This window comes from Mus caroli, chromosome 3 (assembly GCF_900094665.2).
Source record: "Mus caroli chromosome 3, CAROLI_EIJ_v1.1, whole genome shotgun sequence".
Lineage (NCBI taxonomy): Eukaryota > Metazoa > Chordata > Mammalia > Rodentia > Muridae > Mus > Mus caroli.
Genome location: NC_034572.1, coordinates 75,284,338 through 75,307,502, shown reverse-complemented (window position 1 = coordinate 75,307,502; position 23,165 = coordinate 75,284,338).

Below are 23,165 nucleotides of genomic sequence, written 5' to 3'. Positions count from 1 at the left end.
ACACACATGTTCGTCCTGCTACTGGACCCTGAGTTACTTGGCGGGAAATCGGGTTCCCTCCCCCTTCCTTTATAACTGAGTGTCTGGAAATAGTAAAATTGAGCTTTGATCAGAATCTTGTCTTAGCTCCATTCTTTCTTCCGCCCCGTCTAGATTCCTCTCTTTTCAGCTCGAACTGCCATTCTCAGTTGAACCGTTCATGTTGTGGGCTGCGGGCAGGCCGCAACAAGACATAACCACAATTTCACCAAAATCTTAGCCTCCAGATTGGCCTCTTCAGGAGGTAGATATACAAATTCTAGGGATTGGAACTTTATCCCAGATAAAACAAATTGTAAATTAGCTTGAATGTATATGGCCAGAAGGTCAAATAGGAAAATGAAGGCTATATGTAGCTGACATAGTCATGAATTTATGGGAAAGAGATTTGTTGCAACAAGGGGAAGTATGTGTTAACATTCCTCCATTTTCAGGAATAAGCCATAAAATAGGAGATAGTATTGATGAGGGTATTAAAAAAAATTACCAAGAATACTCATAAATTTTCCATAAGCAGGACACAGCAGAGGCTGGCTCTCCAGTGCTATACAGGGAGAACCACTGGGAGAACACCAAACAGCCCTACCATTAATGTGGTAGTCTGACCAACCTGTCTGGGTAGAACAATGGCCTGTGAGAAAAGAAAAGTAAGAAGTAAACACTAGAAGAGCTATTCCAAGAGCAGCTGGAGGCTCAGAGTATAGAAGAATCCTACAGTCCTTAAGGTTCTCCTTTATGGAAATATGGAAAATGCAGAATGTTAACAGATCTGATAGCAATTAATAAAATCATTCAGCCAAATTTTTTTTTAACATCCTGGAATCCCATTGTGTTCTTTATTACCTAAGGTATGGCCTATTTCAGTGACTGATTTAAAAGACTGATTTTTTTGTTGTTTGTTTTGTTTTTGTTTTTTTACTATACCATTCCAAGAACAAGACAAAGATTTGCTTTCACTGTGCCCTCATTTAACCACTCCTTGTAAACAAAAGATATCACTGGAAAGTTCTTCCACAAGGAAGTTGAATTGTCCTACCTTATGTAAATACTTTGTACAACAGACACTAGAAATAATTCTAAGTAACTTCCTCAGTCTATAATAAATCATTATATAGATGATATTTTACTGCCTACTTCAGATGGAGTTACCTTAGAAAAAATGTTTGATGAAGTAAAGAGGATTTTTACTTCTTGGGGATTACAAACTGCCCCTGAAAAAATACAAAGAGAAGATTCTACTAGCTGTATAGGATATAAGATAAGCCTGCAAAAATAATCAACCACAGAAAGTACAAATCAGGAGAGACCAATTAAGAACTCGATGAATTTCAAAATTTATTGGGAGATACTAACTGGCTAAGGTCCAGCCCACAATTGGATTGGTTACTCAAGGGTTAAATAATCTATTTCAAACCTTACAAGGTGGCAAGGACTTAAATAGTCCAAGATAATAATCAGCTGAGGCTAAAATAGAGTTGACTCTGGTAGAAAAGAAATAATAGGATTCACATGTAAATCGTTTGGATTAAAAATTGGCTTGAATTTTAGCTATTTTGTGTTCTACTCACTGTCCCACAGGAATTCTTGTGCAGAGAGAGGATTATATCTTATAATGGATATTTTTAACACACAAACTGAGTAAAAATATAAAGATGTATGCAGAAAATGTTTCTGAATTGTTTCTGAAAGGTAAACTGGGACTTCATCAATTAGCAGTAATATCCCCAGCAGAAATTGTGCTACTTTTTAATATTGCTGTAATTGCCTCATGGGGGGGGGAGTGACCATTCCCAAGGATCTTACAGTAATGTTTTTGGGAGAAATTAAAAACAAATACCTCAAATTAAGTGACGTTAATATGTTAAAATAACTAGTTGGGTCTTCAGTCATAGAGTAAAATGAACAGAAAGTTCTGGGACTTTCTATACTGATGCAAATACATCAATAAAGGCAGGCCATAAGTCAGAAAAATAAAATAGCTCAGAGCCCTTATGATTCAGTTTAAAAATCAGAGTTTTATGACATTCTTATGGTATTACATTTTCTCAAATCTCTTAACATAGTTTCTGGCTCTCAATATTCGGTAAGCATTGTTTTGCATCTAGAAACCATTGAACTTATTCAGCACGATTCAGAATTAACTTCCTTATTTATACAACTACAACAACAAATAATCAGAAGTAAAATTCATCCATTATATATAGCATACACTAGATCCCATATGGATCTACCAGGCCCTTTAACACAGGTAATTCTGAAATGGATCAGCTATTATTAGGAAATCTACTGGAAGCCTCAGAATTTCATTAAAAAAAAAGTCATGTTAACAGCAAAGGTTTAAAGAAAAATTTTTCTATTACTTGGCAACAAGCCAAGGAAATTAAAAGGAAATGTCCTACTTGTAGTTTGCAAAACCAAACTCCATCATCTCCCAGGAAATAACCCAAGAGGTACCCAAAGAAATGAAATTTGGCAAATGGAGGAGTTTCACTTTGCAGAGTTTGTAAAATCAAAGTATGTGTAGCATACCATAAACACATATTCAGGATTCCAAAATGAGCAACTGCTATAAGTTCTAAAAAAGCTGGTATTTTTGCATAAAATGAAGTTTATTTGGAGGCATAGGAAGGGGATGGTTGAGAAGGGAGTAGAGGCAAAGAAAGAGAGGGGTCAGAGAAGTAGAGAAAGAGAGACAGAGGAGAGAGAGAGAGAGAGAGAGAGAGAGAGAGAGAGAGAGAGAGAGAGATTGATTCCTCCTTTACTTTGATTCTTCTCTGACCAAGACCATTAACAATTTATAACCACCTCTTCCCCTCCTTAAATGATGACAAAATCCATCACTTTTCACTTTTTCTTCTCCTTTCCTCTGTCCTTCTTTCTCTCCTATCTAAGGTTAGGGAAAAGTGGTGAAAGGGGATACAAAAGGAGTATACAGGAATGATAAGAGTTTAGATTATTGAATCTACTTTTAAACTAAAGAGCATCAACAAGCCAAATATATTTATATTAGTATCAATTTCATATACTGATACAAAATTAAGATTGTATATCTCTATAATATATTGTATATATGTTTCAACTCTTGTTTAAGGTATTGTAGCTATGCAACTCATTTAAAAATGCAATGGGAAGTTCTAGTCTCCAGGCTGATATTGCAGACTGTTTAGGATTATTTAAAAATGCAAGTTAATAGTCAATTAAGCTTATGGTCATGTTAGGTAATAATTTGGTTAATTACAGAAATAAGTTTTATTTAGCTTTCTATAGATTTTTTCTAGATTGAGCAGATAGTAGATTTCTAGAAAGAAGCAATTTTTACCTAATCAGATATAATTTAGATAGATGGATGGTCTTCACACACTTCAGAGACCTATAGAATATAGCATTTAATGATATTTTTAAAATAATTAAAACCTTTTTGACATACCTGGTCCTGGCAGAACCCCATTCTACTTCAAAGAAGATAATATACCTCAAAGAAACCCCTTATGGAGTTTGTTTCAAATGTATTCAACTAGCTACTGGGTAAGAAACTGCCCTTACCTCAACTGCAAACAGCAAGCTGTTCAAGCTGTGGATAAGCAGAATATGGACAAAGTCGACTGCTGGTCTTTGTTGGACAAGGTAGGCAAGTCCTTGTAATTACTGCTTCACAGTAAAGTTTGTCACATTATGGGCCAGAAGGCAAAAGTGGATGTTTTAATGTTTCAGAGGAAGCCTGGGTGACTGACCAAGCAGCCAGCAACCTCTTTCACTTCTGTAGTTTTGGAAGCTGTTTGCCCTGCACTTCCTATTTACTCAGGGCTCTGATGGGCTTGAAAACTACAGAGTTGTACTCTCACCTTTAAGCGTAAGTTGTTTAGGATTTAAGAAAATTTTTAAGATCTAAGAAAAGATTTATAAGTTGATAAATGCAAGTTAAGATAGAACGTGAACTAGATACAGAACTTTGGACTCCCCAGGATTGGATAGATAATAGAGTACTTTCTCTAGAGTTGCTGAAGGAAGATGAAATATTGTAACTTGTGAGTTGTTTAGGAGCCCATTGCCCCGGCCTGGGACTGAGAACAAAGCAGAACAGCCCCCAGGCATGCCAGGGCAGGGCTGTTGTTAAGGCATTCCTAAGAACATCTTGACTGTAAAGATAAAAAGGTATGCAAGGACCAGCAGGGCTATATTATCTGAGTCAACACCACCTGGCCGGAACCTCCCCTCTGCCTATTGCCCCTTGACTCCGGATAAAGTCATACATCAACTGGTTGCTATGTGAACAAAGATAAGCCCCCAGCCGACAGGAACAAAGTCCTGATCTTTGTAATCTTTCTGTTAATGTTTGAATAAGCCAACAGTGTGTCGCTATGCTGAATTCCACACCCCTAAGCCCCTTACCCCATAAAAACCCCCAGCTTTCAAGCCTCGTGGCCTACATCCATTATCTCCTGTGTGGGATGCATGTCGGTCCGGAGCTCTGTAATTAAACGTCCTCATGTAATTACATCAAGAGATGGTCCTTCATGATTTTTTGGGTGCACGCCGAATCGGGAATTGGGTGGGGGTTTCCCCACTAGATCTAACATTGCCAAATACAAATGAACTGGAAATTGTGAATGTAATTTCTACATGATAGTTTTCATAATTGTTCTTATTGTATATAGTTTATTATTGTAAGAGAAAGAGCCTCTTATTTGACTAAAAGGGGAGCTGTTAAGGGATGGTTTAATGTACTGTGTATTCAAATGCTAATTTCTGTAGATCTGACCCAGAGATCTGATTGCATTCTCAATGCTGGCATTATTATTGAATGATCTTCTGTCCAATGTTATATAAAAATTGTTTTCCATCACCTCTGAGTGGTTAATAAAGAGCCAATCAGCCTGTAGCTGGGCAGGATTGTTAAGAAGAGACATCTGAACCCAGTAAGAGGGTCCCAGGTGGAGGAATCACCATGAGGGTCATCATGAGGGAGTCACCAAGAGGGTGCAGATGGAACAGGAGCAGCCAGGGTGAGACTAAGATGGTAGATAACAGGGCACGTGGCTGGGAAGTAGTCAACATAGTCAGGTTAGAATAGATGAGGATCTGCCCAGCTATAGTACTTGAAGCTTATTAATAAATATTATAGGTTTCTGTGTCATCATTCAGAAACAAGGAGAGCATAGAAAAGCCTTAAGTAATAGACACAGCTCCCCACAACTGACTATAACTACAATACCATGGGACCCAATGTCCTCTTTTGGTGTTCACAGGCACCTGGACATACTTAGTGCACATAAATGAACACAACTACAGAAGCATACACAGTAAATACATACATATATTCTATTTTCTCAGTTTCACTTGAAATATATATTATTTCTCAGCTTCACTTGAAATATATATTATTATATTTGGTACTACTAGAGCTTAACCTGGTTTTCCCTAAACTTATAGTGACTGAGGGATAGGACTAACTCAGATGTGAATTTGTGATGCTCCAATGAAGAAGCAGAAGAGATGACAAAGCAGAGGAGGAACAGAGTTCCTGCTTGGCTTTTTTAAATTTAACTTGACACAAGCTAGAGTTGTCTGAGACGAGATAACTTCATTTGAGATAATGCTTCCATAAGATTGGCCTGTAGGCAAGCTCAGGGGGGTTATTTTCCTGATTACTGCTTGATTTTGGAAAGTCTGGCCCACTACAGGTGTCGCCAACTGTGAAAGTGGCCCTGGGTTGCATAAGGGAGCAAGTTGAGAGAGTCTGAAGGAACAAGCAAGGAAACCATTCCTTCATCAGTCATGCTTCAGATCTGGTCTCTAGGTTCCTGCTCTTAGTCAGTAATGGGTTGGGATGGGGGAGTATAAATCAGGTAAACCCTGTCCTAGCCAAACTGTTTTGCTCATGGTGTTTTATCACATCAATAGTAACTCCAAAACAGAGAAGGAACATTTTAACTAAACACTGTAAAAAAAGTGTGGTCTGCACTGGATCACAGCACTCCTTGATGCAGGATGTATGTGTACAGACTCCTTTTAACGGCAGTTTGATGGTTGGTCCCTGTGATGTCAAATTAAATGACAGCAATTATTGTTTGTTACCAGTGAGAATGAAACATAGTACAATTATTTTGGAATTTTTTTTTTCTGTTTCTTCCAAAACTATAAACCACAAATTATTTTTCTTGAGATTTGCTCAAAGCAGTACAAGATTATTGCATGTGAAAATATGTCCAGGCATTTTTTTTCAGCAGATTTGAAATTACCAAATAGTACTCAACAGATAAGTGAATAGCTATTCCATGAGTGTGTCTAGATAATAGAACATTACTGCTTACTACACGTAGATGTTAGCATGCCATGGAAAGTCATGGGAGGATGCTAAACATGTGTTACTAAGGAAAGGAAGCCCTTCTAGAATATGTACATCTTAGTGTCTGGCTGTAGTGACAGAATGTTCTGAAATGCTGGAACAATGGAGACAAAAAAAGGTCTGTAGTTGTCAATGGTGAACGGGAGGAATGAGTAGAGTATAGAGGAGCTTTGGTGAGGTGCATTGCTTTCCCTGCTGCTACAGTGGTGGCTTTGTGCTGAGGCAGGATAAGAAGACAGGATGACCTTAAGGGGACATGGAACAAAGGAGGTCCTAGCCCTCATCCACGTGGATCTGACTTCAGTCTATCGCTGACTGGATCAAGAGTCTTGGTAAAGCAGACTGGAGACTGCAGACTATTCTTCAGAAAATTATATTTCCTTCCTAAAGTCTACGACAACACATAAGTCTATTAAGATGAGTAAAGCATACTCAGGTTGAAAATGGTTTTGCCTCTTTGCTCAACATATATATATATATATATATATAATTGCTTTGGGACCAAAGAGCTGGCTCCAGAGAATCACATGCCTGGTGACTTCAGTTTGATCACTGGACTCACATACAAGTGGAAGAGAGGAAACAACTCCAGAAATTTGTCTTCTGTCCTCACACACGGTGTAGCATGTGCACACCTATTCTGGCCCCACACAACGATTACATTGAAACATTTCTTTTGAACCATGTTTTTGCCTTCCTCATGTTTCTGCTTCTCATGCCACATTGCCTAGCAGCCCCATAAACCACCTTGTAATTTTTGTTCTTGCATTAGGAATTTCTTTCAATAGGAAATTAGTAGCGCAGCATGCATTTATTTTTCTCGTCTCTCAATCCTGAGGATTTCCTTCTATAAGCAATATAACTCAAAAAATTCCATGGCTCCTGCTGAAGCTTTTAAGTAAGTTTTCTACTCGTACCTACGGATGCCTCTTCTCAAGCTCATCTGTGGTTTTCTTTTTCACCAGTAAACTTGTCTTCACTTTACCATGGTGTGTCCTGAAATTGTTTTTCAGTGTTGTTCAGAATCCCAGTTACACCTGGATAGACTCCTGTGAGGTTCTGAGGGCAATATCTCAGGTTGCTCCATCAAATCCTTAAGCAGTTTCCTTGCTGCTAGTGGTAAATGTCACTGCATAATTCTCTTCTGGGTCCAAAAAATATACAGCATTAGGAATGAACCTACAAATTAACTGTGAACTAAGAATGAGAGAGATGTGTCACCTCTATGCAATGACCGTAGCCTGTGTGTACTCTTTTGGTAAAGATATTGGTAGTAGTGAGGCTTAGCATGGAGGGGCATGTGACATATGGGACTGCTCTGTACCTTCCCTCAATTCTGCTGTGCACCTACAATGTTCTTAAAAATAAATTACTTTATAATTATTTCATCTTTATATGAAATAAAAATAAACACTATGTATCTTTGTTTGTGTAACTGTTTGAGGAGAAGTATGGATGTGTACCATTTATGTGCCTGGTGCCCCCACCCCCACCCCGGAGGCCAGAAGAGGGCATTGGAGCACCTGGAACTGAGTTGAAGGTAGTCATGAGCTGCTGTGTGGATATTGGAAATTCGGCCCAGGCCACTGCAAGAAGTAATAATTCCTAACTGGTGAGCCATCTCTATGACCCCCTCAATTCTGTTTTAAAATCATGTTTATCTCTGACAGGCATGCTTAAGCTTCCTTAAGCCTGAACTCATTACAGAACATGAACATAATCTTTAGTTGTCATTGCACTCACTGTGCTTACAAGTCTTATAGGAAAAATATGAACCAAACCTAGCTGGAAATTTCTGAAGTTCATGCAACCTAAGTCTATTTTTGTGAAATTATGTTGTATTGTGCCAAACTTCTTAAAATTCTGAGTTCTACCTGGTTATAGAAGTCATATTTCAGAGCCAATTGCTAGTTGAAATAGAAATATAAACCTTCCAGCCACAGAGTAAATGTTTCCATTTCAAATTGATTCATGTTTATAATTTTAATGAATTCCATTTGGTCTCTTATTCTTGCATACAAACCATCTATCAGAGTGGTAGAAAAAAATCCAGGCAGCTAAAAGAACAGACACTGCATGAAATTGTGTAGAATCAGTTCTTAGTTCCTTAGTTCACTCTAAAAGTAAAAGAAAAAAGTGTATAGATTATTTTAATTAAATGTTGTACTGAGTTAATTATAATATCATGTGAAGCTTTAAAATTAGATGATAAATCTGGGAATACTTTGCTTTCCCTCAATGATACCATTTAATATATAACTACTGTATTTAAAAGAGTAGCACTAAACAATGAAAATAAGCCAGCAACCTCACCCAGAGTTCATCAATTTTATACACCCATGTGGATAAATTGATGATGTGTATAATTAGGCACTAATTATAGTATATTTTGTTATAGGTGTGCATTTCTTTAGAGATCATCATATTTAAAACATGCAATAGTTTCTCACCACAAAACCCCCATTGTGTCCCATTCCCCCATCTGTAACCTTCTACGTTCTCCAGTCCCTGGTAATTATTATTATGGTTTCCTTCTCAACAACCATCTTGGAATTCCAATCGATCTCAGGATTGCTTCTGTCTACCTGTTCCTTTGGTTGTAACTGTGAAAGGCAGAACTATATGTACTGAAGTGTGGTGGAGAGACAGGGCTTATTGAAGGGTAGAGAGAGGAAAGCACATTCTGAAAGAGTGAGAGCAAGTGATGGCTAGAGAGCTCCATTCTAGGTAAGCTTTGGGCTACCTTATGAAACCTCTAGGACAAGGGATGTTTCCCTGGGGGACTTTGCACTGTCCAGGTATTAGCAGGCTTGTTTTTGACTCCACAGAAGGAGCAGCGATGTGTCTGTATTCTCTGAAAGCCTCCTCCTGCACACTAATCTGATAAGGTTTGGCCTCACGCAGACAGTGTATGGTAGTTATCCATTGCTGACCTTTAGAGGAGTTTAGAATGTCATATCTCATCCAGGGCTGTAGACATCAGTCAGGTTCTGTGCTGAGGGCTAATCCAAGCTCCTTTGTTCTAGTCACTGCTTTTATAAACTGTTAACCACAGGGAAGAGGTCCATTCCCTATGTCCTACAAGTCTACTAGCATCTAATTCACTATATTAAAAAAACCACACAGAAAAGATTAATAAGTGGAATTATTACTGGGCTCTTGGGTTCTACTCAGAATGCATAATTTTCTTGAGATCCATTCACAAAGGCCTCATGACTACTACTTTCTTTGAGTTATTTCTGAGTAATGTCCCATAGCAAGAATGTTTTAAAATAATCCAATGAATTATTTCTAGCTTGTTTCCAATTTTGTATAACTAGTAACATATAACATTATATATACAAAGGCTTTTATATAAACATGAATTTTCATTTCTATAGCATAAATATTTCAAGAGGAAAGAAATTATTGAATTGTGTACTAAGTTTAAGCTTGGTTTTATTAAAAACACAAAAAACAAAAACAAAAACAAACCTACCTTAGTTAAGATTACTGTTGCTGTGATAAAACACCATGGCCAAAAGCAAATTGGGAGGAAAGGGTTTGTTAGGCTTCTACCTTGCTGTTTAATGTAGGAGGAAGTCATGACAGGAACAGAAACAGGGCAGACTCTATGACAGGAGCTGATGCAGAGGCCATGGGGTGGGTGCTGCTTACTAGCCTGCTTCTCGTGGCTTGTTCATCATGCTTTCTTATAGAACACAGGACCAGCAACACAAGGATTGTATCACCCAAAGTGGTGTGGGCCCTTCCCTTTCAATCGATAATTTAAAAAATGCCCTGCAGTCAGATCTTATGGAATCATATTCTCAGCTGAGGTTCCCTCCTTTCAGAAAACTGTACTTTGTTTCAAGTTGACATAAAAATGTCCAGGCTGGGCATGGTGGCGCATGCCTTTAATCCCAGCACTCAGGAAGCAGAGGCAGGTGGATTTCTGAGTTCGAGGCAAGCCTGGTCTACAAAGTGAGTTCCTGGACAGTCAGGGCTATAGAGAGAAACCCTGTCTCGAGAAACAAACAAACAAAACAAAACAAAACAAAAAACAAAAACAAACAAAAAAACCAACAAACCAAAAAAACTACCACCACCAACAACAAAAATTTGTCTAGGATTCTACTAAAAATCTTTTTCAGGATAGCTACATTGACTTTTTTATTGCCATTAGTGATATATGAATATATTAGTGATGGTAGGAAGGGAAGAAGAAAACGAGAGGCAGCTGATCACAGTGCATCTCAAGTCAGAAAACACAGAGTTATGAGTACTGGCGCTCAGGTCGATTTCTCCACTACCTCTTTTTTATTCAGTGTGGAACACTAGCCAATGAATGATATTAGCTCCAAGCTAATAGTCCTCAGCTAATCCTACCCTTATAGACATAAACACAGTCATGCTTGGCCAATCATCAAAATGTTTCCAGGTGTAATCAAGTTGTCAATAGAAATTAAATATCATGATCAGTGGCTTACTGTCTTCATCTTCTCCATCAATACTCGGTGTCATTACCAGTTGTTTTAGTCATTTTGATCATTGTAGAACTATGTAATAGTGAAGGCTAACCTACGCATTTCTTATTGCTCAGTGATGCCAAATCTTGTTTCACATGCTTCTTCACAACTCATGTCTGTGGATGACAACTTCAAGTGTCACTTTGTCAGGCACTACCTTTCCGTTTGAATCAGAGTCTCTCGGTTTCCTGGAGATCACCAAGTAGGCTAGGCAGGCTGACCACATATATCTCTGCAAACTGTGGTCCTTTGTCTTTTTGATAGAATATTTCATAGTTCAAAAGCTTTTCTGTTTAACAAAATGTTCTATATTAGTTTTTCCTTAGGTCAATCATGGTTTGGGTATAGAAGTATAAATTCTTTGTTGTGGTCTCAAAAACTTTCTATATATTTGTTTTTACTTTAATAACATCTTAAACTTTCATCTTTGTATTCACGTCTTCTCTGTGTCTGCACATGTATATGACACTCCAGTGCCACAGTACATATGAGGACATATTGCAGCTCTGTCCTTTCACCATGTGGGCCCTGCAGATAAAGCTGGGTCATCAGGCTTAGAGCAGATAGATTTTCTAGTCGAACCATCTCAGTGGAGCCTATATTTATTTCTAAATGTTTTAGAACCTTGTGTTGAATTCCATGATCTACTAGGAGTTAGTTATTTCAAAGTCTATAAAGGTTTATAAATGTCAATGAATGTCAAATTGCCACAGTGACATCTTTTAAAAATACTATCTTTTTGTTGCATTAACTTGCAATGTTATCAAAAGCAATTGGTAATTCTCCTGGGTTCCCTAATCTGCTCCAATGACCTACATATATGCTTCTTTAACTGTATGTACAGTCACAATCATTGCCATGCAGGTTTTTGCTAATCTTTTAAAACACAATGTTCCTAATATATCTTCCTAAAGTAATATAACAACTGTCTTTAAAAAAAAAAAGATAATTTCATAGGTCTTTTTATTTCTCTTGGAGGTTGGGGTTTGTTGATTATAGATGCAATTTGCCAAATGGATGTAACTCATTTTGCAGAATTTGGAAAATTAAAATATATACATGTTTGTATTGACACTTGTTCAGGATTTCTTTTTGCCTCTCTACATACGGGAGAGGCCTCTAGAAATGTGATTGACCATTGTTTACAAGCCTTTAATGCTATGGGATTACCTAAACTCATTAAGACAGATAATGGGCTATCCTATAGTAGCACCAATTTTACTTCATTTTGTAAGGAATTTGGTATCAAACATAGAACTGGAATTCCTTATAAACCCATGGGACAAGGAACTGTTGAACATGCTCATCGCACTCTGAAAAACTGGCTTTTAAAATGAAACAGGGGGAAGCTTTACCCCCCAAAGTCACCAAAAGCACATCTTGCTTTTGTCTTGTTCGTTTTAAATTTCTTGCAAACTGTGTTAAAGGTCAGTCTGCAGCAGATCGCCACTGGCATCCAGTTACTTCCAGTTCTTATGCCATGGTTACAGACAGACCATTGGTGCTCTCAAGGATCCATTGAGTGTATAGGATCATTACGTTGCTAGTACATCTTGGCCCTGTTCACAAATTTTACACTTTGTTAATTCTGCTTATGACAATCCAGTCCACTTACACCAGGAAGCTTCATATTCATTTGAAATATTCTTGCATGCCTAGATTGCTGCCAAATGAATCATTAAGAGAACAGTGAGTTTATAAGTTATAGTAGAAATTATAAAATATTTATTATTTGCATACTATGCTTCTTTATCAATGCTTGAAATTTGTAGGTTGGCACACAGTATTCAAATAAAAAAGTACTAGAAGTCTCTCCCCTCCCTCTCCCGCTTGCCCTCACCCTCCCCACTCCTCCCTTTCTCCTCTTCTCCCCTCTCCCCTCTCCCTCTCATTTCTCATTCTCTCTGCATATACATGTGTATGCAGTCTCTAAATCCCATATCCCGAATTCTAAAATCTAAGAAGTTCTGAAAAATCAAAAATCAAAGGTACTTTCATATAACTTGTTTGATGACAAAACCTAGTTTGAACTGTCATGAAATTAAATGTTTTTATGTGAAATTAATTAACAACCATGGCCCCAGGTAAGCATGCCAATGACATCTGTGTATCTAGTAAATGCCTGATGCTATCTATGATGGTTTATATTGACTGTCTACTTGATATAATCTAGAATCAAAGAGAAGATAATTCTCTGGGCATGCTTTCAAAATTCTTCGGATTAATTGAGATTGGAAGACTCTCCCTAAGTATAGGGTAATACCGTACCCTGAGCTGGGGTCCTAGGCTGAATAAAAAGGAGAAAGTGAGCTGTGAACAAGAATTTATTCTTTCTTTGTGTGACTACAGATGTAATGGGGCCAGCTGTCATAAGCTCTGCCTCTGTGGTTTCCTTCGTTGACAGAGCACAGCCTTAAGCATCTGTATATTCAAAAGGCAGGTAATACCTTCCTAAGTAGCTTTTGTCATATTTTTTCATAATAACAGCAAAAGTAATGATATTTAAAATCTATAAATTGTACATTATATGGAAGCATGTTTATTCTCAAGGACTTCAATGAGAAATGTAAACCTGCATGCTTGATATAGCATGGAATTAGTGGAATTAGTGCAATACCAGAGTGTGAAATAAATGCTAGACAGAATGGCTGTTTAGGAGGAGGTGCCAGAGGGAGTCTATCTGGGGATGGTCACTGTCACTACAGAGAATTATGGAGTAGTGTACTGGGTAGAGGCACAAGATTGACCAGCCACAGACAGGGAGTCCTGGGGAGTGGCAAGCATCAAGAATTTCACTGGATCTGAAGTGGAGTAAACCAAGTATGGGACAGTAGGAAGCTGAGGGTAACTGCTGTCAAATCATTCACCCTTAATCATGGAATCCCATTATTTAGGGTTTCTGTTGTTTCTACTGGTCACCTGTGTTTCTTTAACAATTTCTCTGTCTGAGTTGTAGTCTATGAAATGGTTTAGGTGAGGTTTGCAACTAGGTATTTACCATCTCTTACATCTCAGCTTCTATGAGAACAAGAACAAAGGAATTTCATTGTGGCCATAAGGTAAGGCACTAGTGAGATTTACATGTGAATTAGATTGTATGAAATAACACTTTGTACATGATTTAAAATCCTTGGGAGGGCAGGGAATGCTAATGGGTCCTAATAGAAAATTATTAATCAAAGAAAAATTTTCAGGAATATCAACGTTATTATTCAAAAGTATTGAGTTGGCCTTTTCGTTTATTAAATCATGGTGTTGGCTGCTTTCTTATAGAAGGCAGACTTTTGCTAAATCTATTGCAGTTGCTAGATGGTAGTTTGTATTGATGAAATAGGTGCATTTTTTTGTGAGATATTCAGATTCTTAGTATAGAAGGGTATCTCTAGCCTTAAAATGAACCTTGAAGCAAGAAGGATAAAATGCTATTTAAAACAAAATCTAGGTAGATTGAATTCCAAAGTATCCAATTCAATTACAATTCAATTCAGGAGGCAGAATGAGCCATTGACTGTAAAGGGTAATCCTCTCTGATATAACTATGGTTTCTAATTTCTTTATTTGAATATTAGTGCAAAGGTCTCTTTTTCTCCTATTGTATTGCATATTTGCTCCAGTCTCGAGTTAAGAATATGATGACTTTAATATGAAAATAAATGGATTTCTGTAGTGCCAATGGCACTCAGCTTTACTAAATTAATGAGCCACACAGCTCCATTTGCATAGCCTACCCTTGCTGTCCCTCCACTTGCATACCTTACCCTTGATGTCCCTCCATTACTTCCAAGGGTTTTCAGAGGGGCCTGCTGTGTGGTTATCACAGTGCTAGGGCTTCTGCTGCCCACTGTGTTCCACAATGCCTGTGGATCATGCTTGCCCTGGCATTTGCACTCTGAGGGCTGAGTTGATAAGGGAGCTTTGTCCTATGGAGGCAGGAGTTGAGGTTCTAACTGTTGTTCACACCTTCCCTCCAGGGTCTAAATTAACTGTCCCTAAAGGAGAGACTGGCATTCTTGCCTAGAGTGACTTGGTTTATTTTTTTTTTCTTGTTAAATTTATACACAATATCAGAAATGCCTTTTGAATAGCCAGCGCCTCACAAAGACTTTGTGATTAGATATATTTTTACTTTACCCTTGAAGATGCTGTTTCCTTTTTACTAAAAGTAAATACTGGGTTTACTAGTTTTATAGGGTTACTATAGCAAGTACTTACAACTGTGTGGGTTAAGCAGCAGAAATTAATTCCCTCCCCTACTGTTCTGAAGTCCAAAATCTGAAGCTTTGCTGTGCCTTACACTTGGCTTATCTTCATGGTTACCTCCCTCTCCCTCTCCCTCTCCCTCTCCCTCTCCCTCTCTCTCTCTCTCTCTCTCTCCCTCTATCTGTCTGTCTCTCGTCCCTCTATCTGTCTGTCTCTCTGTCTCTGTTTATCTTGCTCTGCCTCTAACTGCCTCTCTCAGTCCCTGTGTGGGGGTGTGGGGGTGTTGAGGTATTCCATTCTTAGAAGAACAAACTCTTAACAGGCCTGGGCCTTCCTTAATGACTTACTTTCATTTTTATACATGTTAATAAGCCACCAATATGTGTGCAACTATCTGAGCACTCAATAGTCTTGTGGAGAAGTAGAACCTCCTGAAAATAGGGCTGTCATTTGTCCCTACAAAAGGTCCATGTTTTAGAATATGATTGCTAGTTACAAGTGTCATTTTTACCGGACGGACCAAGAGGTACAAGATTAAGTTGTGGGGTTTTTTGGGGGGAAAGGTGGTTGGAGTTGATATAGACATTTGAATCTGCAGTCAGTACTTGCCTTCCCTAGTGTGGGCATCATCTAGACTCTTGAGTGTTTGCTGACAGGGAAGGGCAAAGAAAGGAAGGGCTCAGTCTGTTTAACTTCTTGCTACCTGGTACAACATTGTTTCCTTCACTTGGACCAGGACTTCCATCTCCAGTGCACCTAGTTCTTAGGCCTTTATACATGGACTCAAATTGTAACATGGCCTGTATTAAGACATGCAGTTAAGAAGCCAGGAGATTTAGTCACCAGAACTATCTAAGCAAACACACACATACACACACACACACACACACACACACACACACACACACACACACACACAAATTCTATTTCTCTACAGAACAATGATTAATTCAGAGCAGTTCTGACTCTCGGCCCCAGGTAGTTTAATTTGCCTGCTACAACTATGCCCTGGGAATGTTTCTTCCAAATAGAGGGTTGTCTAGTCCCATTGGCACCATAAAGCCCAACAGAACTTTCCATGTTTGGCAATTGAAATCCTAGCTATCCCCTCCCTTCCTGTCTTCTCGTACTTGAAAGGTTCTATATGAACCTCTGCCTCTGGAAATTTATGAGAGTTATCAGTGAGCATCCCCATAATAGGCACAGCCTACAACACTGAGCTTCTGATTTCTCCAAATCCCCTAGTCTCTCACGTGCTTGTGAATTGTTTTTAAATAAGGACTGTGAGCCTCATTTCAGTAGCCCTCAAACATTAATGCCTTTAAAAGTCTGCCTTACTTGCCTACTGGGTAGGCCAAGATTTCTTGAAGGTGTGAAGTGAAAGTCAGACAGATCTTTCTCTTCTCTTCTAATAAACTACTGAACATAAACCATATACAAAAAATGTGGAGTCAAAAAAAAAGTATGCTCTAATGGTCAAATTCAAGGAAACATACCCTCTTTCATCTGTACATAGTGATGCTTAGAGGACAAACTTGGGTGACCCTCTTGAGCCCTGACGTTACTTGGTGGACAACTGAAGAAAAAATAGAAGACTCCATCACCATGCCTTAGTGTAAAACCTAGCATTTCCAACCCACCTGGAGCCATAATCAAATTCATAAATTAATGTTCTCCAAGGATTAAAAACCCTGGAGAAATGTTGACACCAGTTGCATAGCAAACGACTCATTAGTAAAGTACTGATTAGATTTTTGATCCCAAAACATTTGTATTGCATGCACTGGAAACTTCTTTCTTTAATGAGCCCATTTCTTGCCCAGGCCACTTCCCTCCCGGAGCTGATGCAATGAGGTACATTTCTTGTCATTTTCTGATTCTTCCTCATTTTTGTCAGTCCTCCAGGGAGCGGTGTATAATAGCTTACCGCAGACCGGCATGATGTGCTTTTCACGTACATGCATGTCTTGAATGGCGGCCGTTCCCTATTAGTACTCATGGATTAATTTTCAAACACATTAATTCTGTCATTTCCCTGATGAGGCAGTGTGTTTCAACTCTCCCAGTGGTTATAAAAAGCAAAAGCTATATCCGAGAACCCTCTTAGCCTTCCACCATCTGTGGTAGTTTATATTCCATATGAGGTCAGGAAACATTTCCTATATTTTCTAATGGCAGTTAACTACACTGTTGCTATGGTTAGATAAGTATCCCTCATAGGCCCGTGCATTACAGGCTTCCTGTGTAGCCAGCATGATTACTAGAACAACAGGATTGTAGTGAAATCTGTAAGAGGTGGTGAGGCCTAGTGGAGTAAGTGAGGTTGTTGGAGACATGCTATCTCAGTTATTGTTTTTGTTGTTGTTATTATTGTTGTTGCAAAGGAACACAATGACCAAGGAACCTTATAAAGGATGGCATTTAATCGGGGGCTTGTTTACAGTTATGAGAGTTAGCCCATGACCATTACTGTGGGAAGCATGGCAGCAGACATGCATAGTGCTGGAGCAGCAGTTGAGAGCTCACATGGACCACAAGTTGCTGGGGTGGGGTGGGGAGAGCAAAAGACTGGGCCTGGTGTTGACTGTTGAAACCTCAAAGCCCACTCCCAGTGACACCCCTCTTCTAACAAGGCCCCTCACCCCAATCTTCTGTAAATATTCCACCAAACAGGAACCAAATATTGAAGTATTAGCTTAGGAGGTCATAAACATTCAAACCACCACAAATACACTTAAGGCATAGATTAGGATCCTGGCTACTCCCCTCAGTTTTTCCCATCTGCAATAAAGGAAACAGCCCTCCATCTCCATACTTACTCACCATGAACCACTGTGTAATCACAGGCTCAGGTGGCCATAGACTAAACAGTCTGGATCCATGAGCCAAAATGAGACTTTCTACATATGTCTATTATCAGGTACTATGGCTAATTCGTTGTTTCTGGTGATAGAATGCAAACACAATGTTTTTCATTTAAAACAATAAAACTATTCTTCATAAGCCTAAGCAGTCCTTTTTCAATTGAAAAATTGATAATAATATTTTCTAATCAAGGGTTTTCCTCCCCTATTTTTCCCAGGTCTTCACCACCTCCTCACCATCCAAATCCACACCTTCTTTTTCTCTCTTTAGAGAACTAAAAGGAAAATAAAAATGCAAACAAACCAGAAAAACAAACAACAAAACCCCACAAGAAACACACACACACACACACACACACACACACACACACACACACCTAAAACAACAAAATCTTAAACCATAATATACAAGCAAAAGACCAGTGAGATTAAAAAGTGCCCAAAGATTCTACAAAATCCAAAACCAAAGCCACCACTGAGTTCATTTTGTTTTGGCCATCTACTGCTGGTCATGGGCAGTAGGTGTAGTTTATATACACAGTGAGACTTCACTGGAGAAAACAGGTTTTCTTTTTCTCCTTGTAAACTTAATTGGAGATAACTTCTTGAGGAAGGAAAGGGAATTTGTGTCCACTTCCCCTCTCCATACCCTATGTGGCTTGAATGAGGGCAGGCCCTGCACACACTGCTACAGTCTTCCTAAGTTTATATGTGTATTCATCCTGGAAGACACTAGATATTTTGATGTCATTCATCAATCAACTCTAGCCCTTAGAATCATATTGCTTCCTTTTCTGAATAGCCCTGAAGGAAGGTATTTGATGAAGACATTTCATTTAGGATTGAGAGCCCCAAAGTCTCTTATTTTTGCACATTGCTCAGTGGGTCTCTGTTAGTTCCCATCTACTGCAGGAAGAAGCTGCTCTTGTTAGGAGTAATGTGGTTGCTTCCTTCCTTTGGTAAAACAGTAGTATTTCATTTTCCCCTTGGTTCTTGGTATCAGATCCTTGGCAATATTAGCAGTGTTTGGCATGGGTTCTATCTCATTGCATAGATGCTAAATCCAAGTGGATAGTGGTTGGTTATTACCATAGCATTTGTTCAGGTAGGTTGCCACTGTAGATCAGAGGGTTTAGAGTCAGGTTAGTGCTTACCTTTCTCCTCTGGCAGCATAGAAAGTACACCAAGAACCATGAACACTGGTCATTAGGGATAAAGGCTCTAGGTAGGCACTAGCTTGACTTCTTTGTGTTCAGTGAGATATGTAAGTGCTGTTTTTAGCAATAGGTCCAAAACCATCAGTTTTTGAAAGCAACTGATAGCTTTATCAATAGCTTGAGTTATTTTGGGGGTTTCTATAGGGTCCTTTTGCCAACAAGTTAATTAGGTATAAAACATCCCTGGCACTGGAAGTTTCATTAGGTAGCCAAAGGTATATAGTTGATTGCTTCCTCCACTATTTGGTGATTCCATTTATATTTCTTTTCAGACAAGTTTCTACAGTAGTGGGTTTCCATATGACCCTCAGGTGGCCCTCAGTGTTAGTTGTCCCTCCCCATATCCTTGATATGTTGACTCTGTCCAACATGAATCTCTGCTAATAAGTATGCATGGTCTAAGTCACTTTTCCTAAGTAAAGAATGGAAAAAGGTATCCCAAGCAAATGGGCAGAAGAAGCAAGCTGGTTTAATCATTTTAATATTTGACCAAATGAATTTCAAAACAAAACTAGTCAGAGAAGATAGGGAGTGGATACTCATCAAAGGGAAAAATCTACCAAGAGGGCGTGGCAATTCTTAACATATATGCCCCAAACATGAGGACACCCAATTTCATAAAAGAACAACCACTCAACTACTGCAACTCAATTATCATATTGGCACACACACACTGATAGTGGGAGAGTTCAATACTCCCTCTTGCATACAGGTTATCCAGACAAAAGCTGAACAGAGAAATGCTAGAGCTAACAAGTTAAAAAACAAATGGACTTAGCATATATTTTTAGAACATTTCACCCTTATAAAAAAAGAACATGCCTGTTGACTGCTGTAGAGGCAGTAGGATCTGGAAGAATGGAGATGGTAAATGGGGCAGACTAAAGACTCATGCCGTAGCCAACTATATTCAGAGCATCAAACCATGATACTCTTAAGAAAAATGGGGAGAAGAACATAAAACCTATCCACACATGAACATATTTGAGTAACATCAGCAAGCAATCATGAGTTATCTGAAGTTAACTCACTCCTATCTACTATACCTTGTGTGAGTGTATTCCAAGTACAGTTCTGTATTATGAAGAAACTGAAGTCCCAAGACTCTTGTCTTGCTTTCTTGGAGTCATGAACACTCAGAATTATCCTCACACTGCTCCAATCTTGGACTGTGTTCCATAACACCCCTCTTTTATTTTTTAATAGCAGGATATCAGAGTGGTTTTGATTTGAGGTGTTGTGGATAAGTCTAACTGTCATTTGATGAATAAACATTCTATAAGCAAGCATATTATAAACACAATGAATGGTATTAAAACAGTGAAAACATTGTGTGTAATACTCTGCCACCAAGAACAGAGATAGCAATCACAAATATCTAGAGAACAGCTTGAAAAGAGACACATATGGTTAGTAGTTCTGGTCTCTTTTAGAACACAAGGCCATATTTGCCCTTTAATAGGAACACAAGTGTTATGGTGTCCTATACAAATGGGAAGCGATTCAAATCACAAGGAAACACTGAGTGCAGTCCCTTTTTTTAGATGAATATTTTAGTCCTAAGGTCCAGGCATAAACACAGAGTCATTAGTGAAGATAACAGGATCTGGATCTGTCCAATCTACATTAAATCTGAAACAAAGGAGAATGAGGAATGTAAAACCAACATATGTGTTCAGAGGCACTCACTGCAGATGCACAGGCCAAACTAGCTAGCATCACCAGAAAAAGATTCTTAGTTGACATAGGGCTGTGTGTGTGTGTGTGTGTGTGTGTGTGTGTTTCGTAGAATAACTATTCCCCTGGTCCATAGGGTCTTAACTTGGTTTCAGGTGGGCACACATGAATTCTAATGATATGGTTGACACCTCCTTTGCCCTTGAGCTGGAGGTTTGCTATCTGTCTGGTGACTTTCACTATCTCCTCACCCTCTTCCATTGCCCTTGACGGCCCAGGGCTGGAGGCGTCAGTGAATGATTCATAATATTTCAGTAGATCCATCTGCTATATCATATGCATACTCCTTCCCAACCTTCCTCTTGAAAGTACAAATAGGGCAAAAATAATGCATCAACTTGCTTATTTCCTTTTGCAATAAAACAGGGGAGGTTAGAGTGTGCATGAGCATGAGTCTATTGCTAGGAATGAGAAGAATCTGATATAGTATAAAGGGTCTGTGAATCAACAGTAATGTATAAGACAAAAGAGTCAGTTCTAGCTGCCAACCTGTGTGGAAAATGTATTAATCGGTTGATGAATATATGAATCATGAATTCCTCTTATACCGTTACATGAACCATCAATATAAGTATCTGCCAGTGGACTGGTAGAAGGTGGAACATTTTTTGCAATCATAAACTCAGTTTGTATGAGAAAATCCAATAGCTTGCCGGCTAGATAATGATTTCCTATCCTTCCCATAGTAATCAGCAAATAAAACTTGAAAATACATAGAGTTCTGTAATGCTCTTAAAAATTGACTGCTAATTAAGGGTAATATAATACCGTAAATAATCAATCCATATAATTACTGACATCAGGTCCTCCCTAATTTACTAATTAAGTAAGACGAGTAAGGTAAGCAGTTACTATTTTATGCCCTTTATTGTGTAAATAAATTCAGTCTGAAAGTTTATCTTCTTGTGCTATAATAACTGTAGGAGACAATTTAGTGGGTAATAAAGTAAAATTAAAGGAAGTGAAAGATCCATATGATACACAAATGCTTCTTTTAGTTGGGATTCAAATAGCTATAGTTCTTTTCTTGTCTCTTAAAATAATTTGAGGACCATCCAATGCACTCTCTCTTTCTATAATTTTAAATAGATTGGTTAGTGCATTAGAAATACCAAAGGCAGTTCATGAAGCTAGAGAGGAACTGGAAAACAAATTTCTTTTCCTTGCTATGCTTTAGCTTGCCTAGGTTGTAAAGTTAGGTTTCTCAAAAGCTCTCCTAAAACTTTATAAAAAGTGGAGAGAATTCAAAATTAGACTGAATATCAGCTTCCTACTCTATGTTTCAGGGTCATTTTCAGGAAATAGAGGATGTATTTTTAAAGGAGGTTCCAGTAAGGGAGATGAGGGAGCAGTCACTAGCATGGTTATTAGTCCTATTTTTACTTCTCACTTTGCCTGAACAAGAAAAATCTCCTTTATTGCCTCATTTTTAACAGCATTAAGGTTTGAGCATCCAGCTTATATTCATTCAAACAATTAGCCACCTCTCCTTCATAATTAACATCCTCCTTATCTTCCTTAAGCCTTTAATTAATTAGTACAAATTAATGCCAATAACCCAAAATTGAATAGGCCTCTTTCTCCCTTGTTTATGCATCATTTCAGTATTCTTTCAGACTCTCATACTTCTTCATTGAAAGTTCCTTTTCTGGAAACGAGAGATTATAATCATAAACAACTTGCAAGGAATCTAATAGCTGTGGCTTTAATACTTGTGTTTCTGCTTTCTTTAAACAGTGATGCAAAAGCTTGACATATGGGAAAGCCTTTCCTGGTTTCTGCCCAATTATTCTTTCTCACCTCCTTTGGTGAGGGTCCAGTTTTCTTTTTTTTTTTTTTTTTCTAAAGGTGATTTTACACTGATTCCCTTCCTTTATAAACCTAGCAGAGACTCTACACTTAGTACATGTTTTTTTTTAAATTTTAATATTTTTTATTACATATTTTCCTCAATTTCATTTCCAATGCTATCCCAAAAGACCCCCCTAACCCCTCCCACTTCCCTACCCACGCATTCCTATTCTTTTGGCCCTGGCATTTCCCTGTATTGGGGCATAAAAAGTTTGCAAGTCCAATGGGCCTCTCTTTCCAGTGATGGCACACTAGGCCATCTTTTGATACATATGCAGATAGAGACAAGAGCTCCGGGGTACTGGTTAGTTCATCATGTTGTTCCCCCTATAGGGTTGCAGATCCCTTTAACTCCTTGGGTACATTCAATAGCTTCTCCATTGGGAGCCCTGTGATCCATCCA